Here is a 21,905-nt window from a genome sequence, read left to right as displayed (position 1 = left end):
AAACCCCAGTCTCAGCCCATTCATTCAGTCCTTGCTACAGATATGAAACCTTTTGAGTACGATTGTATATCAGTCCAGATACCACAAATCAAGCCGCCTTAAATCTTATGATTTTAGTGTAAATGTGTATACTGCCTAAAAAACAAAGGAGCATGGTTATAGATGGATGCCTATAGGAAACCACATAACAAATAATGTTTGTTTCATCCATTATTATTAGTCTGTGTGGATTTCTCTTGCGTTTGTGTCAAAAAAATCTAAATATGCTCTGAAAGAGATCAAAATTGCTAAGCATTGCAGGAGACTGTGTTCCTTTTCTTGAGTTAATTAGGAATCGGACACATATGGATCAATTCATTTAGCTAATGAGCATCTCTAAATGGTTAAGGCGAGACACTATCCCTCCTCTCTTTCTCTTCATCTATCTTTCCATTTCTTCACATTTCCCTCCCTCATCCTTTTTTTTTTTTCTCCCCTGCCTCCCTCCCTTCCTTTGTATTGACGCCCTGGGACCCCATCTGGGCCCTTTGGAGGCGTGAAATGCACAGTAATTATTAGTAATCATCACACACCATCAGAAACGGATCCTAGTGCTGTAATTACATGATAAATGTCTGCCTAACACATGCCCTCTATTTAGCAGCCCCCTGGAGACCGTGGATAATAGACAGCTAACAGGGATCCGCAGAATGGGCCTTTCAGCGCTGGCCGGGGCTCATTGTCTACGCGCCAATACACCCTCACCCCCCGTTTGGCAACAACGCAGACCCCGATCAATCCCCTGCACCGGCCCCCTATCCAGTCTACTGACCCCTCCTCGTACACACACATCCCTTGTCACTGCTAAGTAGACAGCGACGTCAATCATTGGCATTACACTGCATTGCTAATGGCTGCCAAACAATTTCACAGGAGAGAAAAGAGTTTTGTTGAGCCATTTATCAGGTAATGGTGACTTTGTTTAATGCTGTTGCCGCTGACCCCTGAGCAAAATGTGATAATTGGCGTTATCATTATCAGGGTGTCTTTTGTTGCTTTTTCATGTATCGTTCTGATCTGAATGCAGCCAACATCTGACTGTTTTTGATAAAAATCTGCTGTCACTTAAGCGTTTCGCTCTGAGATGCAATAGACTGAGCTCCAAGGAGTGTAATAACCTTTTTTCCAAATGCTTACCTGACACGCAGGGATTGGATGCCTGTAGTCTTTTAAACACTCAGATCAGTCCTCTTCTCGGTGTATACATTTTCTTTCACAAACAAGTTTAAATTGACAGCTGTGCCAAGGTTGCCATTGCAGCTGTGCATTTCGCACTCATAATCTAAATAGTCAGTTTATATCGAGTTATAAATCCATCATAGTATTAACACCTTTAAAAAATTTGCATAAATGCAAAAAAAAAGCGTGCGATACAAATATACGTTATAAAATAATCATAGTTTCTATTTTTCAAGTTCAAAACATGAAAAGCCCCTGGCAAGATGGGTGTGACACTGAACAGAATGAAACAGAGGGACCATCAAACTGTGTCACTGCAGTTTTTTAATGCAAATAAGGCCTGGGTGAGTAAATAGACATGTGCAGAGCTACTTCCACTCAACGCTTTATTAGTTTTAGTTTTTCATCGACTGCCTCTGTACTTGTGTGTCAGATGATCGAGGTCATCTCAGTTTGTGTCTCCACATGGAATGTTGAGATACGCATGCAAAGAAGTACGCTCTTATCTAAATGCATAGTGCAAAATGAGGAATCGTGTTTGTGAACAACAAGGGGAATTTGCCTGAGATTTGCCTAGCTGGCTCTAAACAACGGTTAGCTCTTTGAGGATATTTTATATATTAGCCAGGAAAGTCCACAAGGGAGTTGGCTGTTAAACAAATTTTATACTGCCTTTCTTCTGATCATAATATCACCAGCAATTGTTTCAGATTTTGGGATACGTGCTGATTATTTTCTGTTCCTTGTTATTCACGAGCGCATGTAATAACTGATTTACTGGTAGAAGGGTATCGGTTAGTCCCGTGGAAAGCCCAATTTGTCTGTTTTGCAGTTGTCTTTTGTAGGAAAATGATTGTTGAATAGGACAAAGGCAGTTTGACTTTAAAATAACAGCAAGCATGGCTTATCTGCATTCATAGAATAGAATAGAATAGAACAGAATAGAATAGAATAGAATACTTTATTGATTCCCCATTGGGGGAAATTTACACGCCACAGCAGCATCCAGAAATATAGAAAGTACAAGAAAATACCAATAATTAAGTAATATGCATCCCCGGTGTCCACACACAGCAGCTCCAAGGCCCCACCGTCTCCGGTTGGGCAGTCCACATACTGGCAGAATGTGGGGAGAGTGGTAGAGAGCGATGTATGATTAAAGTCTCCTGAGATAACCATCAGAGACTGAGGGTGTGATGTTTGCAGCTGGGACACTGAACTATGGATGAGTTCACAGGGGCACGAGGTTTGTCATAGTGCAAGACTGGTATCAACACAGATTCTGACAATACTTTATTTTACCTCCAGATGGCAACAATTTTCCTTTTAACTGTTGATGAGGATTTTTAGAGACCAAAACAAGACAAGACAAGACATGACAGGTTCACAGTTTGTTTTTTAATATTTCATCAAAGAGCTACATTGATTCTGTGGTTCTAACCTGTTCATACATATTCATCCTTTTATTTTTTTGTCTCTTTATTCATCTCGGGCGTATTGCCATGTCGGGACCACACACATACACACAAACGCGATAAATGTAAGAGCTCTGCCTGAGCACAAAACCACAAGCAGACACTGAATGAAAAGCAGTGCAATCTCAGAGACCGACAATAACAGACATATCAACTATCCCCTAATTGATACAGCTAGGCGGTCAGTCACTCACTTAATGAATTGCTAATAGCCCTCAGCAATGCTATGAGTGACAGGGGCCAAGCATTCCACCTGGTGGAGGCTGCCTGGGGACTGCGGTGGATGGGGATGCTTCTCATTAACGGAGGCAGGATGCCGGGTGATTGTTCAGTCTTGTGTGGGGAGGCCTCTTCCACATGGAGGCCACGCTTCTCCCTCCGCTAGCCCCCTTAGCGTCAGACAGCCGAGCGTCACAGAGTCACTGATAATGAAGACCTGATCAAAGAGACGCAGCATTCCACTGGGCCCGGCTGAGCAACCGAGCAGGATGAGGGAGCGGTGGCAGAGAGAAGGACTGAAAGAGAGACAAGGAGAGAAAGGAGCAGAAAGGGCGACGGGATGATGGGAAGAAAAGGGTTATACTCCACTCTGCATAGTAAGGCTGCAATTAGAGAGTTTGCAAAGCATACTTCGGCTGGCAAAAGAAATTGCATTGATCTAGACGTGTGGCCATTTGTGGAGATCTGGAAAGTGCCTGACAACATGCTTGGTGTGAGAAGGGCATTTGGTTTAGCAGTTAAAAACGAGACAAGGATGAATACAGAATGCATGTCTTTTCTTCTTATATGCAGGAGATTATGTCTACATAGTGTTGTATGTTTCTGCTGTAATCAATCAAGAGGCACAGAGAGTACATCTGTAGCTTTTTCAGCAAAATGCATGCAAAAAAATCACAGATTTTCACATATCAGAGCACTCAAGACTTATATTATTGAAAAGTGACGCTTTAAAAAAAAATCTTTGAATAATAGTCATTAAATGCATTATGGGAGGAATTAGACGTTCATATGCTACTCATTCATTTGCTTCTACTGGCCACAAGCTGCAGTGTTATTTATCTTAATGCATATAACTGCTAGCCCCCTTCAACTGACCCATAATTTCCTACTAATAACTGCTGTGGGCAGAGTGATTATAGCTTTTCATTAGTGCCGGCAGCTTTTACTAGTGCTATCCCAGCTAAAGGGCCCTTGCTGTAATTGTTCGCCATTATAAATATAGTACGTTGAAAGTATAGGGGGGCCGGTGACGCCTCTTTGTTAACTGCTGATGATTGAGCAATTAAACTTTGGCAACTTAATTACCTCTCCACAGCAACATGGCTGTGAGGCATGAGGACTTACATTATGGTAAACATTGTTGTCAGAAAGCCTCGATCTACATGATGTATGGAAGTTTATCGGGGTACGCCAGCCATTTATTGTCAAGTGAAAGCTAAAAAAAAATAAAGTTATGCGAAAATGTTTTATTAGTTATCTTTTTAATTGGGTAACAAATATTTCAGGAGTTATTATTATTGCATTTACAACAGTAATTATGTTTCAGTAATAGAAGTAGAATGGGTGTAGTGGTATTTTGTATTTGTATTAGCACTGTTATTACAATATTGATTCATACCTGACCACCAGCCTATTAATTAACTGCCTACTTATTGTAGAATACAGCGAGAGAAAAATCAGGACCCTCAAGCGCTGCCTCGGCTAGTCTGCAGCATAGAAAGGCTAACAGATGTTGCACGGAGCAAAACAAAAAACACCAGAATAAAAACCAACATCCATTCGTCAGCCCAAGTAGGAATCACACTATGCAAGCTCCTCATTAAGTGGCATTAAAACTGTGAAGGTCTATAATTATCGAATAAATCCTTTCCCACATGAATGAATTCATCTGCGTGCCATAATTCTTCCCCACACAGAGCAGCTCCGGCGGTGAATGAGCCTTTTGTGCACCACTGTGGGAAGGCTTTTGTGAAATTACACTACTGCATAATGATGCTAATCATAAATTAGCATTTCAAGATTGAGCAGCATGTTTGTGTGTATGTGTGTGTGTTAGTGTGTGAGTGTGTGTGTGTGTGCATGTGTGCATGTCTGTGTGTATCTAAATTTTAAAAAGAAAATTTAAACAATCTCATTTGTATTTTTAACACCATTTCACTCAATTTCAAAGTATCACAAGATGATATTAGTCTGTTTTTTTTTTTTTCCTCTGACTGTCACACATCCTTGCAGTTATATTTTGTAGAGCAAATGTTATCGCTGAGTCTTTCAATCATAAAATGTAAAATGCCGAGCAAATTAAACCCAGTTTGTCAGTAAATGTTATCTTCCCTCAGGCAGCTGCAGGCCAGAAAAGATGCACTGCAGACTGTGAGAGAAGTTGAACTCGGGACTGACTTCTCTGCTCAAACAGAAGTCTGCTCCCTTCATCTCTTTCTCTTTTTTCTTTTCCTTTTTCTCTTCTGTTCCTCTCTCTCACTATAGTTCTCTTTTCTGCCTCTGTCTTCTTTGTCTTAAAACTGCAGCGCAAATAGAGGCACAAGCGCGCACACCGCAACGCAAACACAAAACATCGGCATTGTAAACCCTAATAGAAGCCACATGACGGTGATATTAGATTCAAGTTTCTATTCATCCCCTGTGAGTAGCAGGTGTGTGTTTCATTACCCACCAAAGAAAACACGACTCCAGTGTGGGCTTCTTAATGTAGGGGCTTGACCCACTAATGAAAGCAGACAAAGAGACCAATCTAGAGGCAGCGCCCACTCTGTGTCCACTTAGCACCGAGCTAGAACCTTTGTCAATTAGGACCTGTTTGTTTGATGTGACAATTAACAAGGAGGCGCTTGGTCATTAATCCCAATATGGTTTCACTCTGCTCACTATTAAGATGTCCATCTTTGTTGCAAACATCCAGGGCAGAGTGTGTTTAGTACCAACATAACTTTTGATTTGCTTACTGCCTCAAAATGAAGGAAATCATTTTATTAAATACTGGCCCTGCATTGATCAGTTAGCTTTGTTTAGACGAATAAACACTCGTCAGTCACTACTGATGGTTCAAACTCTGGAAGTTCTTGATGCTTACTCAAGCACTAACAAGCATTGTTTCCAATCACTCCAACAACGACTGTACATACAGTATGTGTCAGAGTTATACAGAACTCATTTGCATGAGTGTGAAGTATTCTGTTATTGGAGGCACATGTAAATATTAACTGATGCAGTGGGTGATACAACAAAAGCATACTGGTAGGTGTCCGTGTTAAAATTCCAGTAGGATTTACCTAACCGCAGCGCTTTCTCTGGAAGGGAATTGTTTCAAAACACATTGTTGTACATTTACAGTCAATCCTTGGTTGTTTTCCAGTTGCCATACTCTGGGAAGGACGACCACAGTGTTTTGCATGTTTCTTAGCCCTGCCAAGCAAATGGTGTTTGTACATGCAAAACACATGGCTTTTAAAGATAAAGCTTGATACAAACAAAGACCTCAGAGGTGTCCCTCAGGGTCACCACTGCAGCTACAGTGTTTTCTTATCTGATTCTTGAACAGGTTTCTTCATCAGACAGACAAAAAGCTCCCAAAAAATGTGGTTCAAAAGATATTTTTTTTCTACCACAAAGATTGATTTTTTTAAGAAATAGTTTGCATGTTGTTGGTTGCTGAAGGTATTGTGTGGTTTGAAAAGGAAGGACAGATTGAGGCGTGCAGCTGTAGCGGTGACTGTGCACTAGGTGGTGCCCCATCTCTTCACCAAGACACCACCGCGTTCTAGTACTTTTCTGCTAAACCCTGCACTAAACCTGTAGTCAGTGCTGTGAATGCGAACAAAGTGATGAAGTTTTAGGCATGAATGACAGAATATCAACACTGATGCATGTTGCTTGTCAGTCTATTTGCTGTTCTAAATTTTCATACAGATCACAAATTTGCAAGCAAGTTAAAACATGAAGATGAAAAGTATTTGATATGTGTGTGCCAGAGCATGGGCACATTTGCAAATGTACTAACACACTTTAAAACCTCTTTCATACACACAAACACACACACAGCTGTACACACACAGCACATGCATCAGTTTTTTTTTTTTTTCCCCACTCCCACCCCTCTCACTCTGTAACTCATAATAATGTGATCTGAGGAGAGAAAACTAGTGCTGGTTGATTAAAAGGGATTCAGGTGATGAAGGCTCCGGTCTTGGTGCTGAGGGCCTTATAGTTTCAGTCTGGCCCAAGGCAGCAGCTGGAAGCGTAATTACACGGGCTGATTTATACATCATTAAGGCCTCCATATAAGTCACCCCTTTTGAAAAGAGCAGTTAAGCTACTTACACTTTTCACAAAACAGCAGCAATTCTGTATAAAATGAATGTATGCTGTTCCTCTGAAAGCATATGGTATATTTCTCACCTATTAATAATTCAAGTTGAATGAGCAAAAATTAGTTGGCTCGGTTACCGCCGCGTTTGTCCCACATTAATTTCGCCGACATTTTGTAAATGGGGCTATTACGCTAAAAACAAAGCAGAGTGAATGACCACGGTTTGCCGTACTTAGGAAAAGAGAGGGCCTCATTCGTACACCTGTCATTTTCAAACAAGGCACCATTATGGTTTGCAGAGAGGTGATATCACACCTTTCATTGTGGCGGCGTCCCTTCTGTGGAAAAGCAGTAGCCTTGAAATTGTGAATTTCTGTTAGAGAAAGCCATTTGTAATCTGAAAATCCAGACATTTGCTTTTCATTTCGGAGTCTGTCAAATGACTGCGTTTTGCTTGGCATTTCAAAAAAATAAAAGAGGCAAATAATTAACATTTCTCCGGAGGCAATTACGAAGCCTGTGTTGCGCTTTGCTCGTTGTGTTCTTTCATTTCTGCTCAATGCACACATTGAGTTTGTCCTAAACTCTTAAACTCATAACTGGGCTTTGATTGAAATCAAATGAAGGCCCTCTTTATTTGGGTAGCTCTAGAATACACAAGTGAACAGGTGTTCCTTTAGATATATCGGAGCATATACATTTTAACAACCCTTGACACCTTATATACACACTTACTTCGAGATACGCACACACACACTCTCGCACACACACACATTCACCGTCAGCACAGAAGGAGCAGCTCAATGGGGCTGAGCACATTGTTGCTTTAACCTTCTGCGCCAGTTATCCCTCTCAGAGCTCCAAGCCTTGGCAGCTAACTCTATTGGCTTTTTGTCATGGAGCCTTGGCTTGTACAGTGGCTGGGGGTGGATAGCAGTGAGGAGTGTGTGTGTGTGTGTGTGTGTGTGTGTGTGTGTGGTGGTGGGGTGGAGGGAAAGAGATCATGGAGAACAAAACGGCAAAGGAAAAAAAAAAAAAAGAAAAAGAAATCTTTTCTTTCACATTATTTTTTTGAAGTGAAGTGAGTGTGAGGAGGCCTAGTCGAGACTTGTGGAGGCCCCGTCGTCTCGGGGTCATTATGTTCAGCAGGTCATTAGGCGCTGAAGAGGAGGCACAAGACACGGCAACCTCTCAGCTGTGGCACCGCCGCTCCTCCCTCCCCCTCTCACCTGACCCCTCCTCACCGAGGCTGAACGGTGAGTAAATGAACTGACTTCTCGTTCGCTTGAAGGCTCGCGTTCTGCCGTCCGTGCGGCTACTTGACGCTGAGATAAATGGACGGATGCAGCACACTTTCTTTCTAATCCCCGGCATGGCGTAGGGTGCAAAACGCTCCAAGGACTCGGCGCACACATTTCCTTTTGTCCCCTTTCAACTCTCACTTCTTGGTGACCTTCCAACACTGTGGAGCTTTTTGTTGAGGGTGACCTCCGGCCAGGTCAAGTGAGCCAACGCGGAAATAGCAAAATCAGGAATCCCGTAATTCAAAACTCACATGTAAGGCTGAATGCGTTTGTGTCATTATGATATTTTACATGATGAATTCTGTCCTTAATGGACCCATTAGCGTGCAGGAAGAAACCAGTCATAGAGAGGTCATATCTCAAATGCTTCACGTTCATAAATAAAAGGGCAGTGACAATTGAGGAACTGTTGGATTCGTATTGGATGATACATTTACAAACTCGGCCCTCTCGCTACTGCCGCTCTCCTCCTTCCTCCCTACGTGTCTCTTCCTCCTTCGCTTGAATGTCACCACTCTGTGGGAGGATTTAACGTTGCTTTTAACCCTCGCCGCCTCATAATTACCTTGACATTTACCCTGCATTCAATCAAGTTTTTAACAGCAGATTTATTGCAATGACTTTTTTGTATTGCAGAAGGCAGCAGTAATTATGCAGGTTATTAAGAGTCTTCATGTTAATGCAGTTTCACATCTATAATATTCACCGTGCTCTGTTTTCCTGTATGGAGGAGCGCAGTGTCAGCTGCCCTAAGACAGAGTGGCACAGGAAAGGACAGAAATACTATTAGATGAAGTATCAGATGACTTGGGGTATGAGGAGTGGAACGGGGTAGCACTGCCTATCCCTCCTTTATTGCTCAGGTTATTATCACAACTGCTGGGGAATTGTCGAGACGGGGAGATAGGAGTGGCAACGATCCATCCGGGACTCGTTCATCACCACGCGCCGCAGCCCCCCGAATAGAAATTACATCTGCATCTGAATTAGTAACATTATTCGCCAATTTGGCTCAGAGTGAACATTGTTCCATTGAAGGTGGAATTAAATTAGAAAATGAGTGAGTCTTTAATTTTCAGATTATAAATCAGGGAATATAATTCACCTCCTTGTACCTTAAGGGCAATCACATTATCCTAAGCGACATTTTATCCTCAGCCCCGCCAAGTGATCTCATCATGATACACAGACACACACCAATCATGCTTCCTGGGGAAGTAAGGAATACATCTTCTCCTCCAGAATTAGACATAAAATATGAGTGTCTCCTCCTGCATGAGAGCTTATTTTACATGAAATTTGATGGTCCTTCTGAACTCACAAACACTATATAGAATTACTCGGTTCAAGTGATATTACGTTCCTTTTTTTACCCCTGTCAATGCATAGTTTTGTTGGTTGAACATCAGGTGATCGAAGTCCTACAGCTGTAGATTATATGGCACATGAAGAGCTCTACAAATGGAAAACACCTAGCAACAGCGGAGGTTATGCAAAGTTCTAATGTTATGGATTTGAAACCACTCAAAAACAGCACTGTGCTTTTTGTTGGAGCATTCTTTCTTAACACAGCGCAACCCTTTGAAAGCTCCTACCAGAAGGAAAAAAAAACTATTCCGCACCAGCAACTGTGCTTTATCTCTTTTCTAAACAATTCTGTAACATCACAATGAAAATGCTTGGTTGTAATAAACAACTTAGCAGCTTAGAATTGAACATAACCTGGTCAAATTAGAAAGAATGGATCGACCTTTTACTGCCAGTCTTTCCTAGTCTGTGTCCCAAAACTCTCTGCCTGTTCATTTCATTCTGGCCAATGCCCAGACCTCATTAAAAATGAATGCACTCCTTAAACCCCCACACTAGGCCTTTTCCATTAGGGAGAGAGATATGAGGGTGATAAACATTATTTGTGATCGGATATGAATCGTGCGAGGATTGGCTGCAATACTGGAAGCCACATTGAAAAGTGATTGTGCTTGAATTCCCCCATGCAGTTTCATGCCATATCACAGCTCTTGTAATTTGATTCCTATTCATTTCGGCCATTGTTGTGTATTATATTGAAAGCCCTATCAAGCTGATCTAGACCAACCAATTTGGATTTTTGTTATTTTGTCCCACTTGGTTGATTTTAAGCTGATCAGGATATTTGCTTGGCACAGTCTTGGGCATTCTGAATGGCCTTATCTTACATTTAATTACCATACTGCCTTTGTTGAAGCAAAATTCATCTATTTTGGTGTGTAGTGGTGGGGTGTTTTTCTCCCTGTGTGCATAAAGAGAGGAGGAGGAGGAGGGGTAAGAGAAAGAGATGGGGAGTGTTTGGTTGTCTTCACTTTCTGTCTGTCAGCCTCTTTGATATACTGTACAGGTGTATTTTCATGGAAACAGTGCGTTGGTGGATCCCCCATAAAAGGCAATAAACCTAAGACAGGCTATTGGAGATTCACCCCTGAGCGCTTCACTGACAACCTCCCAGACATATACATTTAATATTCCGTTGATAGATTGATTTTACGGGTCATGGTTAACATTATCATCAATACTGCCCCTCAGGAGCAAGACACCAACTTAGACTGCAAAGAATAGTACTTGTCATAGGTTGATAAGGTGCCTGATAAACATCACTATGGAGGGATTTTTTTTTTTTATCACACCACACACATGGTATACCTTTTTTTTATGTTACTGTATGATGAGGGAAGCATGCGTGTTGGCGAGCCAGAGTGTGTGTAGCACAGATCCATAAAGGGATGCATTTCAAACGGAATCGCAGTGCACGTCATCCGAGCACATTTTGCAGTATCCTCCCCGCTGTTGGTGGTTTGAGCTGTATTAGCCTGACTGTTTGACCCCAACAAGGTAGTCAACGTGCCTATCTTGCTTTCCTCCAGGTTCACCGACAGTCAGAACAGGATGATAATGGCCGCCCTCGGACACTCTGCACCACAGGGCAGGTATGCGATGGGCTGCAGCTCAGGCACATATTAATATTAATACGTATAAAAGCCGTCCGACTGGCACAGAGTCATCCGCTGTAGACATATGCGGAGACACACACACTCTCTCAGACGCACACCTGCATGCTTGCAGACACACACATATACACGAAAACAAGTAAAAGGCCCATTATGGATGTAACAGCGTTTGTGGATGGACCGCTTCCCAAGGTCAGTTTGAAACATTTGCCAGCAGGAAACCTACACAGAGTGCCAGTTGTTCACATCGTTTGGGGAAAACACACATTATGTAAATGATTCTTCTTTTGGAATGAAACGCGCACAACTAGAAACAGTGTGCTAATGGCTATCGTGTCAGCCAAAGCTAATGGTTGTCGTGTGTGTGTTTGCTCATGTGTGAGATGTGCGACATGCGCTTTGTAGCATGTTGTACATGTCCGCACATGCAGAGTTATCATTTACTGGGTCGCAGCCCCTTTATCTATAAATCAGTAGATGAAGAAATTAGAAGTTATAAAAAGCGAGCAACAAGGAAAAAGTTTGTCTCACTTTGCATATTGCGGTTATTTCACAAGAGCAGTTTGTTAAGAGATGTGCAGAGAACTGGCTGCCTTTAGAGGTAATGGGACAGTGACAAAGCTGCTCAATGTCACCCTTGTCTCTCAACCAACAGACGCCGCTGTAATTCATCAAATTCTATTTGCATACTTTTGTATCGCATGATAGTTTGGTATCAACAGCATCTACAAACAGTCTAACGTAATGGTGCATACAGACACACATTTGGAATAAATTGAAGGAAATATCTGATTTTTAAAGAGCAGGTATAATACCTTTTCTGTGTTTGGGTAGAGGCCATGACGTTCAAACACAAGGGCAACAAGGAAATAAAACTGATATGATTTGGAAATGAAATTACTGAGGGGTGTCTGAGTCGCTGACATGTACAGTGAACTGAAAAGCAGATTTCAATGTCAGTAAGCAAATCGAGCAGCCAGGCCCTTGTTTTCGACTGCATTGCAATGGCAGATGTAACCGCTGAAATAGAAAATTAAATAGCAAATTATAAAGCATTCTACATGCTTTCTGTCAGGAGTAAAGTGTGCAGGGGCATATAATGCTCATCATATGCCACTGAACTGCTTGCTTGAACTTTATTAAATTACTTTCTAATCTGCACTCAAACAAAAATGAATGCATTCCCTGAAATACTTAGTGAGGCATTGTTCAGCGCATAATGTTACAAAAGGATTAGCGAGGAAAAAAAAGGATGCTCTCTCAGTTTGAAATAGAAATAGATGTTTCAAGAGCTGAGGCCTTTGAATTTGACCCCCACCTGGATGTTCTTGTGTCCAGTTGTGACTTCTTGTTGTCTGCATGTGGTCTTAAGAAAAAAAATGGATACTCTTATTATCCTAATACCTTTACTATGAGGAAGCACAATAAGGTCAGATGAGTGTCGCCCACCTAAGAGCACTTTTTATTGGAGGGAATTAAGCCATGGCTCCCTGGGGATTTCACCATGAGCACACTTGATTGTCTTTCCTTCTAAACAAAGACACATTGAAACCTGTGATTACCCCAGAAGATGGCATATGCCTGACCTTAGAGAACAGATATAATGAGAACAAGAATTAAAAAAAAGGAGGGAAGTTGAAAGAAAAACTGTAAAAATGATTAAAAAATTAAGTTTTCTCACATTTTTTTGCAGCTTCACTGATATAATCGGAGAAATAAGTGGAACAGCAGAGGTAAACAGTTGTTTTTAGTTTTACCTCCAGACGAAAGAAAACTCTGTTCTTCTCCAGAGCGGGGGGTTGGACTGGGACAGGTCATATTTCACCGTCAGCCTGACTTGCCCTAACAATGTGACAGCCGGTGACAAATAACCTGGCTCATGATTGAAATCTGACAAAATAACACTGTGTTTTATAATAGCGTCCCCAAGCAGAAATATGGCAGCCGCAAACTAAACAGTGCTTCATCACCTCCATGCCAGTCCCAGCGGTTCTCCATTAAGGGCCAGATCATTGTGTTTTGCCTCCCCCCATCCCAGCTGACCGCCGAAGTGACAGCCCCGGCTTGCTGCCGTGACATTGAAAAATATTTGTAGTGACAAGGCCACAAATCACATGCCGACAAGTTTTAAAACTCAATGTTCACTCAATGTGCATCTGCTATATTCTCGTTAAAAGTGTAATATGGTAGTCTCTCCCCTCCGCGTTCTTTTATTATTACGGTATTGACAGCGACTATAATAAAGTTGTGCTGTTTTGATGCCAGGGAGGGAAGCGCGGGAGATGGAGAGATTGAAGGAAAAGGGTGAGAGATGAAGAGAATAGCTGAGATGGTTGAATGCTCACACGGCGCTGTAACAAAAGTGCTCCATTTTCATGACAGAACTTCATCTGACATGTTTAGTTTGATGGTCTACCTGTGGGTTTCTCAATAAGTCCAAAGCCCACATCCCACTGCATGTCCAAACATAACTTCTGAAGCATCCGAGGTAATATCTCGCCTAATATTCACGTCTAAATCACTGGTTAACCCTATTTTCAACACCGCTGCCTTTCGTTCTGCATGTAGCTCGATGGAGTATAATCAGTATACCCTTTGCCTGCTCTAGACCGCTATGCTCTACTATACTAGTGCCATCGAGCCAGTGGTTACTCTAATATCCCCTTAGTTTGAAGCCTTGTCGACCATGTAGGCCCTAATGTGTGCCCAGTGCACACGAGTAAGTGTGCTTTAGGCTCATTGTTAACATAAGGCCAAATCTGTAATATAGCACGGACAATTAAGTGCACAATTTTTGTATAAATGCAAAATCCCTCACTGTGAATTATTTAATTCCCTCTCTACAGTTCATTTAATAGAGCCCTTTTGGCGGGCGGTTTGAGTCACAGAAAACTAATTTGATTCTGCTCCTTGATTTAATTAGATTTTATGATGTATGGTATTGCTAATTCGGTGGCTCACCATGCGTTGTCGGCGCCTGTCCCTTGCGCTGGCGGTGAGCTGTCAGAGCCCCATTTTTAACAGTATTGAAAAATTCAAGCTTTATTATTGCCCCCTCACTCATTTTCTCCCATCAGAGGGAAAGTAATGAGCTTTTAGTCTCTCCTCTTTTACTCGTCTCCCTCTCCTCTTTCTTTTTCGCTCTTCTCTATCTTCATCTCTTTGTGGCTCTTTCTTTTTTCCGTACACTTTTTTTTTCCCTCCGCCTTTCTTTCCATCTTTCGCCCTCTTTGAAAAACAATAAAAAGTGGATAAAGAGTTAGGGAGAGCACAAGGAAAGAACCGTAAGAGCGGGAAGGTAGAAAGTAGAAATGATGGCACCAACGAGTGCGGCACAATGGGGGGACACGGAATGAAATGAACAGAGAATGAAATGAACAAATAAGATAGCAGGACAGGGGGGAGGATGATCGAGTAAAAAGAGTGAGAGAAAAGAATAAATGTGTCAGAGAGAAGTGGAATGTGAACAGAGCAGTGATGGTGAATATGAGAGATAAGTAGCAGTTAGAGAGGGAAAAGGAGAGAGAAGGAAGGGAGTTAGTGAGGAAAATGGAGATCAAAGAAGCAAGACGGGAGAGGGAGTGGACGAGGAAGAGAGAGAGGGGGGGAGGCGATGGAGATTGTGCTGTACGCTTACAGCGCTCCAGGCTTGCTGCTCCGGCATTAGCACACTGATTCATGAGTTAAGTTTCCCCAACTGCCCACGGCTATTAGCTTTCAGTTCCTTCGGCTGTCATTTAGACTCCAAAGAGTCTTTTGGTTAATGCACTGTTTTAATGAGAGTGCACCACTCGCTAATATATTTGACTGTATGAAAGGTCACAACAGGAAGCTAAACAGATTGAAAGAGAGGGAGCACAATGGCGGAGGCGCTGTCAAGAGGCAAGACAGGTTTTCCGAGCAAACTGATTGTGGTGGGAGGTGTTAGGGGTGGGCGGCAGGGGGTTAGCGTTAACCTGTGAGGCAGCCTGCGATGGTGTCGCTGTTCCACGCCTCATACCCCCCTTTTACCCAGCATCCAGCTGTGCATAATGGGCCTCGGAACTGATGGGTTACTGCTCCCTCTAATAGTTACGCTCCATCCATCACCGGCTTTAACCAGAGAGAGAAAGAAAAGTTAGGGAAAGAGATGGAAAGAGACAAGCGACGGAAGGGGCAGACACCAGGAGGAGGCACATGTTTCATTACCCATATAATCACCAGTCTGATTGCCACACAAGCAATATAAGAGCGTCTTACAGCAGCCTCAGGAAATTTATAGCTGTCTGACTATGAGATTCCCATCAATCCGTTAAATATCCCTGGAATGCTGAGCTGATATGAGAGCAATGGAACAATCATGGTTCCGGAAATCTGCAAACTTTTATTGAGTCTTATTTTGCATAAGAATTATTGCTGAATGGAAGCGTTTTTGTTTTCTGTTTCTGTCCACTCGAGTCTCGCCAGACGATATTTCTAACCTTGAGACGCTGTTTTTAATTCCCAGTTATTCCCGATACTGAAGTTTGAGCAAGAAGGGGAGCGATGACGCCATCAAACATTTTGACAACGCTGCATAAACAAGCGTGGCCTCCGCCCTCCTCCCTTCTCGCTCCTTTTGTCAACACACAGCCACCGTTTCGTCACAGGACACCCGTAAGGGACTGTCTCCGAGCCGCGGAGCCGTGTCTCGGTTTGGGCCCCAAACCCGATAATCTAACAGTAATCCATTCAAAACTAATCAAACATTTACAAAGGTGCCATGATGTGGAGAGAGCTCTATTCATCAGCGTCCTCCATCACCAACACGCAAGCCGACCTCGTTACGCTCGCGGCGTCTCTATCTACCTATGCAAATGAGACGGCGGCGCGCGGGGTGAGCAAAGGGACTGACAACCAGACTTGTGTATAGAAATTATAAACAAATATTCATCCATTATGGGTGGAGTCGCAGGCGCCGGGGAAGTGCCTGGCAGTGAGGCTGCATACAAACTCTTCTTCTGTTGGACGATTATTCACTGAGCAGGAAGTGACAGTGTTGTCAAGGTGAATTAGCAGCATATGTCAAGCTTTTGTTATAAATCCTGGCCTACTGTAACCCTTATTTCCCCCCCCTCCACGATGTATGTACTCGATTGATGATATATCAACACAGCTCCGAGATTTATATTTCAGCAAGGGTGATTCCACAGGGGGAGTTGTGGTGAGACAGGCCTTGTAGTGAGGGGTTGAGGGGTTTTGGAGGAAGGGGGTGAAAAGCGGGGCTCCCTTCCCCGTAATCCTCTCCCGGTGCCTGTAGGCCCCAGACCCTCTTTCCCCCCATTACCCAAACCATTTGTTTATTGTGCAGTAATTACAAACCTTCAAGCCTAAAGGCAAACAGGCGGAGAGGCGCTGTAATGATGGAGACATTCATAACAATATATCATAACAGCAGTGGAATCAAACAATGAATTTATGTCACAGGATATCAATATCGGCGAGCAGCAAAACAACCAGGTGGTTATTACTTCACGGTGAGTCAGGGGCTTGTTGGAAAAAAGGGAATATGCACTTGTTAAGGTAGGCCATTATTGATTTGTAATGAACTTCATTCCCCTTAAAAGCTGGAGTGTTAGCAGGGTAATACGTTGCATTTTATTTAGCAATTTCATGCATGTTTGCTTCACAAGGTTAAAAACCACAATCTGTTCTGAGACCAAAAAAAGAAAAATTTTCTCATTTTCAGCACTCCAGAAGCCATTTAATGCTCCCTGTGTTAGAGTGGCAATCCCTATTACCGCTGGATAAAGTGTACCCTTTTTTATTTGAAATGAAAATGTCAGTAATTTCTTTTGAGATTGATGACTCCTTACACGCAGGCCCAATAAATGAAAAATTGATGAGGCTCAGTTCTCTCTTTTAATATTTAAGGCAATATTAAAGTCTCTCTTACATCTCATGGAAATAGTTTTATTTAAAAGGAATAAGACCATTGGGCATTGTTTACTGAACACCTCATGCATGTTTTATAAACCCGGTGCCTCTTAGAGGAATTCAAAGGCCCTTGAAATCGTTACTGTTTTGCAGTAAGTATAAAACGACTTAAGAGGAAGTCGAATGGCATCAGCATTGTTGTGTTGCTGCTCCCTTGTTGTTGAATGTGAGGCTGCTTTGATGAGGGTTCCAGTGGTGGATAGCGGTGCCAAGGAAAGGAGAAAAAAAAAAGGAAGGAGGGAGTTGCACAATAAATGGCTGAGATTTTATTTCTTCTATTGGGTCGTAATGTGTGCTCGGTGAGGAAATTGATGTTTAACGTGGCTGAGCGGACGAACGGGATGAATTGCCATTTAAAACAAAGAGCCGTGCAGGTTGAAAGCAAAGGGAGGAGGGAGACGAGGGGAAGTTAGAAGTAGGACAAGGAGAGGAAGCTACTCGAATTGTTCGGGTAGTTTAAAACAAGCCAGAGGCAAGGAGAGTCCCATGCAAAGGCAGAAAATGATACCCAGGTATTACCGGCTAAATTGTCTCGGTTCAAATAGTTCTTCAAATGGGCTGAAACAGGGAGCTCGTATATGAAAATACACAATGGAGCAAATCGAGCAAAGGAGTTCATACCACAGAACAAAGCTTGACCTGTGATGACTTTCATGGCTTTTATGTACATTGAAAGCGAAATAATGCTGCATAAAGCTTTGGCCTCCAGTTAAATTACTGACCCCAAAATATTTTAAAGGTAGATGGTGGGAACTTCAAGGGAACAAAACCCTGCCACCATCGTTTATGGCATATTTATGAGGCCGCTCTATTATTACGGCTGCATTTGTGTTTTCCTGACCGACATTTAAGTTCAGCTGAAGTCCAAATTTTTCATAAACAAAATTGTCTGCGTGCACACTCCCGGGGATGCAGACTCGCGCACGCGTCGTGCTTGCACATGTACACGCACACTCAAATGCACACACTCCAACAGAAAACATCATATAGTGGAAAACCTCCTATACCAGCAGGACACAATCAGCAGCTCCAAGTTGAGGAGCCCATTACATTGTAGTGGTGGTTAACAGGGACATTCGAACTGAGAACCAAGATACTCCAGCTCCCATTTAGACAAATTAAATCAAGTCCCATAATGCTTTATGTATCTGTTGCCTGGGTTACACATCCTAGCACACCAGGCCCCTTGATGGAGGATGGAATGAAGCCTTTTATATCAGATGCTTCGACAACAGGGGGTGACTACTACCTGCCAACTATTATCAAAGGCACTGGTTTCATAGCCCTGCCATATTTTTTGATTGATCTAAATTACACGTCAGTGAGTGCTGCAGTAACATGATCTATAAAGAGATAGCGACTACTTGTACATTATTAAACTCCCCGAGCGGCTGCTCTGCTTTTGGATTGCTGTAATTATCTGTGCTGGAGGCACAACAAGTGGCCCAAACACAGCTGTTAGCCTGCCTGCGCACCCCAACGCTGGTTGGCATTAATTGTTTCTGAACAGAAGCTACATTTGGCAGAGGTTAACATTAAGAGGAGGGGTGGAAACATGCCTTTATGTCGGTATATAAAGAGGAAGCATGCATTCACTATTTCATCTTTTTTATACTTGATCTTGCACTTTATTTTTTTCATTTAGATTTTATTTAAATACAAAAGATGAGGACTCTCATCAGAGTGGAACAAAACTTCTAGTATCAATTTTGTAGTTTTGCAAAAAGTATTGTTGGCAGCAATGTGGTCCCAAAATGCTAGAGGAAGTGCAGGACGTGCAACCGAGCTGATATTCCTCTCTACATCTTCCCTCCAATATCCCATGAACAGAAATTAATCAGCCATTTGTGCTTTATATCTCTTAAAGGCAGAATTTCCAGTAAATCCTCCTGGCTTTAACAGTAACTGTCTGTGGCCTTTTGACATCCCATATACCCCATCCTGTTAGAGACGGAGAGAGGGAGAAAGAGAGAGTCAGCAGGAGAGGATGGCGTTCTGGGAGGCCTGGGGGACCTCTGTGGGACTCTGGTGTGGGTCATGTGACCCATGGTGTCCGACACCGTGGCACCAGCCAGGGTTTGTGGCCAAGTGCTGGTGTTGTGGTGACAGAGACGGTAAACAGGACGTATCGGTTTTACCGCAGCGCCTCTCTTTACCTCAGAACAGATCTCTGTATAGTGCTGTACATTGCTCTGCAGCTATAGCCCAGACAGAGCATGAAAACCAAAAACTTACTGTTCGGCCTACAGGTAATAATAGCTCTGTTAAAAATCATGGGAATTCCATTTGCCGTCTACGGGGTTGTTCTGTTACAGTTTTATGTAAAAGCAGAACATGCATGTAAACAGATTTTTTATTAAAGGGAGCCCATATACAGGCCTCCATAATGTGTTTGTCTTGGTTTACATCATCCCACAGCGTCAATGTCTTTTGCTTGCAAGGCTTATTTCATATGGTTCACCTTTTACGAGGACTGCTTGGGAGTGGAACAGCAGATGCAGACATTGAATTCGAATTCATACAAGGCAGACATAATATCAGGCAATATAGAGGCAGACAGAGAGGCTATTGAAATGCAAATAGACTGCTGGGGCCGCGGCAGCAGGGAAAAGAAATTGGCCAGGATGACAATGCAAGTAAACCACTCCAGTTTGTCAAGAAGGCCACGCTTTGTCACAAAACTGGGAATGGATTTCAGTACAAGTGCTGCTACAGCACTAAAAAGAATAATATTCAAAAATAGGAGGAAAGGAGAAATAAAATAGTTGCCCACTGCACAACTCTCATGTTAAGATTGAGAAATGCCTGTAAAGTTAGCGTTTTTCAGTTTATTGCTGTGTGTTTTCCAAGGCACCCTCTTATGTGTGCTGGTTTATGGTGGACCATGAATGTGAGCGATGTTGAAAGTGAGAGGGATACAGTGTGCATGTACCGGTGCTAGTGTAAATGCACACTTTCTTCATGTTTCATTCTTCTCATGAGTGGCCTTTCAGTTCATGGTGTGTTTTGTTAGTCAGGTTGGCACGCTCCATCAGGAGGAGGGACACAGAACTGGGAGGCCTCACCGGACCCTCAGCCATAATAAATTACCTACAAGTGCTGCAGAACAATAACACAAAAAAGTGCGAGCCATCCATTTCGCCACCATTTACAAGAAATCAATATCAATACTTAATGCAATGCGGATGAAAAATGAGCAGAGATACAGGGGCATAATGCAAGCTCAAATGAAAGACCTCAGAGTGCTGCTTCCCAAGGGTTTGGGGGATGAGGAGGGAGGCGAGATGTGGAATAAAAAAAAAAAAAAACCTGAACTGTGAGAAAGATTGCATTATACCTTTTGTTTTTGTCCCTCGTCTGTTTTTTTTTTTTTTTTTTTGTAGTTTAAGTTTCATAATAATCTTTTCTCAGCTTGGTTGTTTAATTGTTAATCAATGTGCAACTTTGGCTCGCCAACAACCCAGGATAGAACATGCACAAACATCTATTTAAAATATTCAATCTTTAAAAAAAAAATAGCAACACTTAATGCGGAATTTTTGTACTTTTTCAACTTACCACAGCGGCGGTGGAGGTGACCATCTGAGGACTGTCGGCGAAGCAGATCAGCTGAATGCGCGGACGTTTCTTTAGCAGTCAGCGGAGATCTCTTTACCATGTCACAAATGAATCATCTGTTAAGGATAAACATGATCTATATTTGTCCTCGAGGCATGCTGCATGATGTCATCTCAGCCTTAATGTCCCATTTCATTGTAGTGATCGGTGATGTATTACAGATCTTAGTACGCTGTGTAGAAAACTCTTGAGCCCTTTTGAATGAAAGCTGATAAAAACGCTGAAATATGGAAAGAAAGGAAATGCGTGTGAGCTGATTAAACAGAGATGCATGGAGTCTTTCACGAAGATCTGAACTTGTTTACTTCCTGTTGTATTTTGCATGAAGTGTGTGTGTGTGTGACTGCTTTCTACTACCAGGAGCATCACCGGCCTCAGTTAGAGTTACCATCCGCAGTGAAAGGCCGCTTTAAATGGTGCTTTGTGCTGAAGTTCCTGGTGTCTTGTGGTTCAGTGAAGTTTACTTCTCTGAACTCCGCGGAGGGCTCGCTAGCAGTTTAGTCAAAGTTTAAATCCTTCCGTCATTGTCCTGTCTCCCCCGCAACCCTCGCCTTTGCAGTCCCTGATGGCATATGAAGTATTCAACATATGCAGCACAGTTGTGTGGGTGAGATACGGTCGTGCCCACACAGCTCTAAAATTACATCTTTGCTTTGGAATATACGTGCTTTTTGAGTGGTACCTTTTTTTTTTTTATGGAGGCTGAAAAAGCATGCATGATGAAAAAGGCAGATTCGGATATGAAACAGTGAAATCGGAAACCCGTTCAGCTCAATATGAATCCTTTAGCTGCTTCTGCTGCTTTACCCCCCACTCCATGTGTGCTTCTCTCGGCCCCGTCACCAGTAGATGGCACTGCAGCCAAGTTGTCAGGCCCATACAGCCACCAATTTCACCTGCCAGCTCTGGCTGCCAAAGAAAAAAGTGCAAATGTATTTGTTTCACCCTGGCTCTGAGGGCTTTTTCAGCCGTTGTGCTCAGAGGCCAGATGCAGTGTGTGTGACACAGAGAGAGAATATCAATAACCAAT

The sequence above is a fragment of the Stegastes partitus genome, unplaced genomic scaffold, assembly GCF_000690725.1.
Source record: "Stegastes partitus isolate 25-593 unplaced genomic scaffold, Stegastes_partitus-1.0.2 Scaffold708, whole genome shotgun sequence".
Classification (NCBI taxonomy): domain Eukaryota; kingdom Metazoa; phylum Chordata; class Actinopteri; family Pomacentridae; genus Stegastes; species Stegastes partitus.
This window is presented reverse-complemented; position numbering follows the sequence as displayed.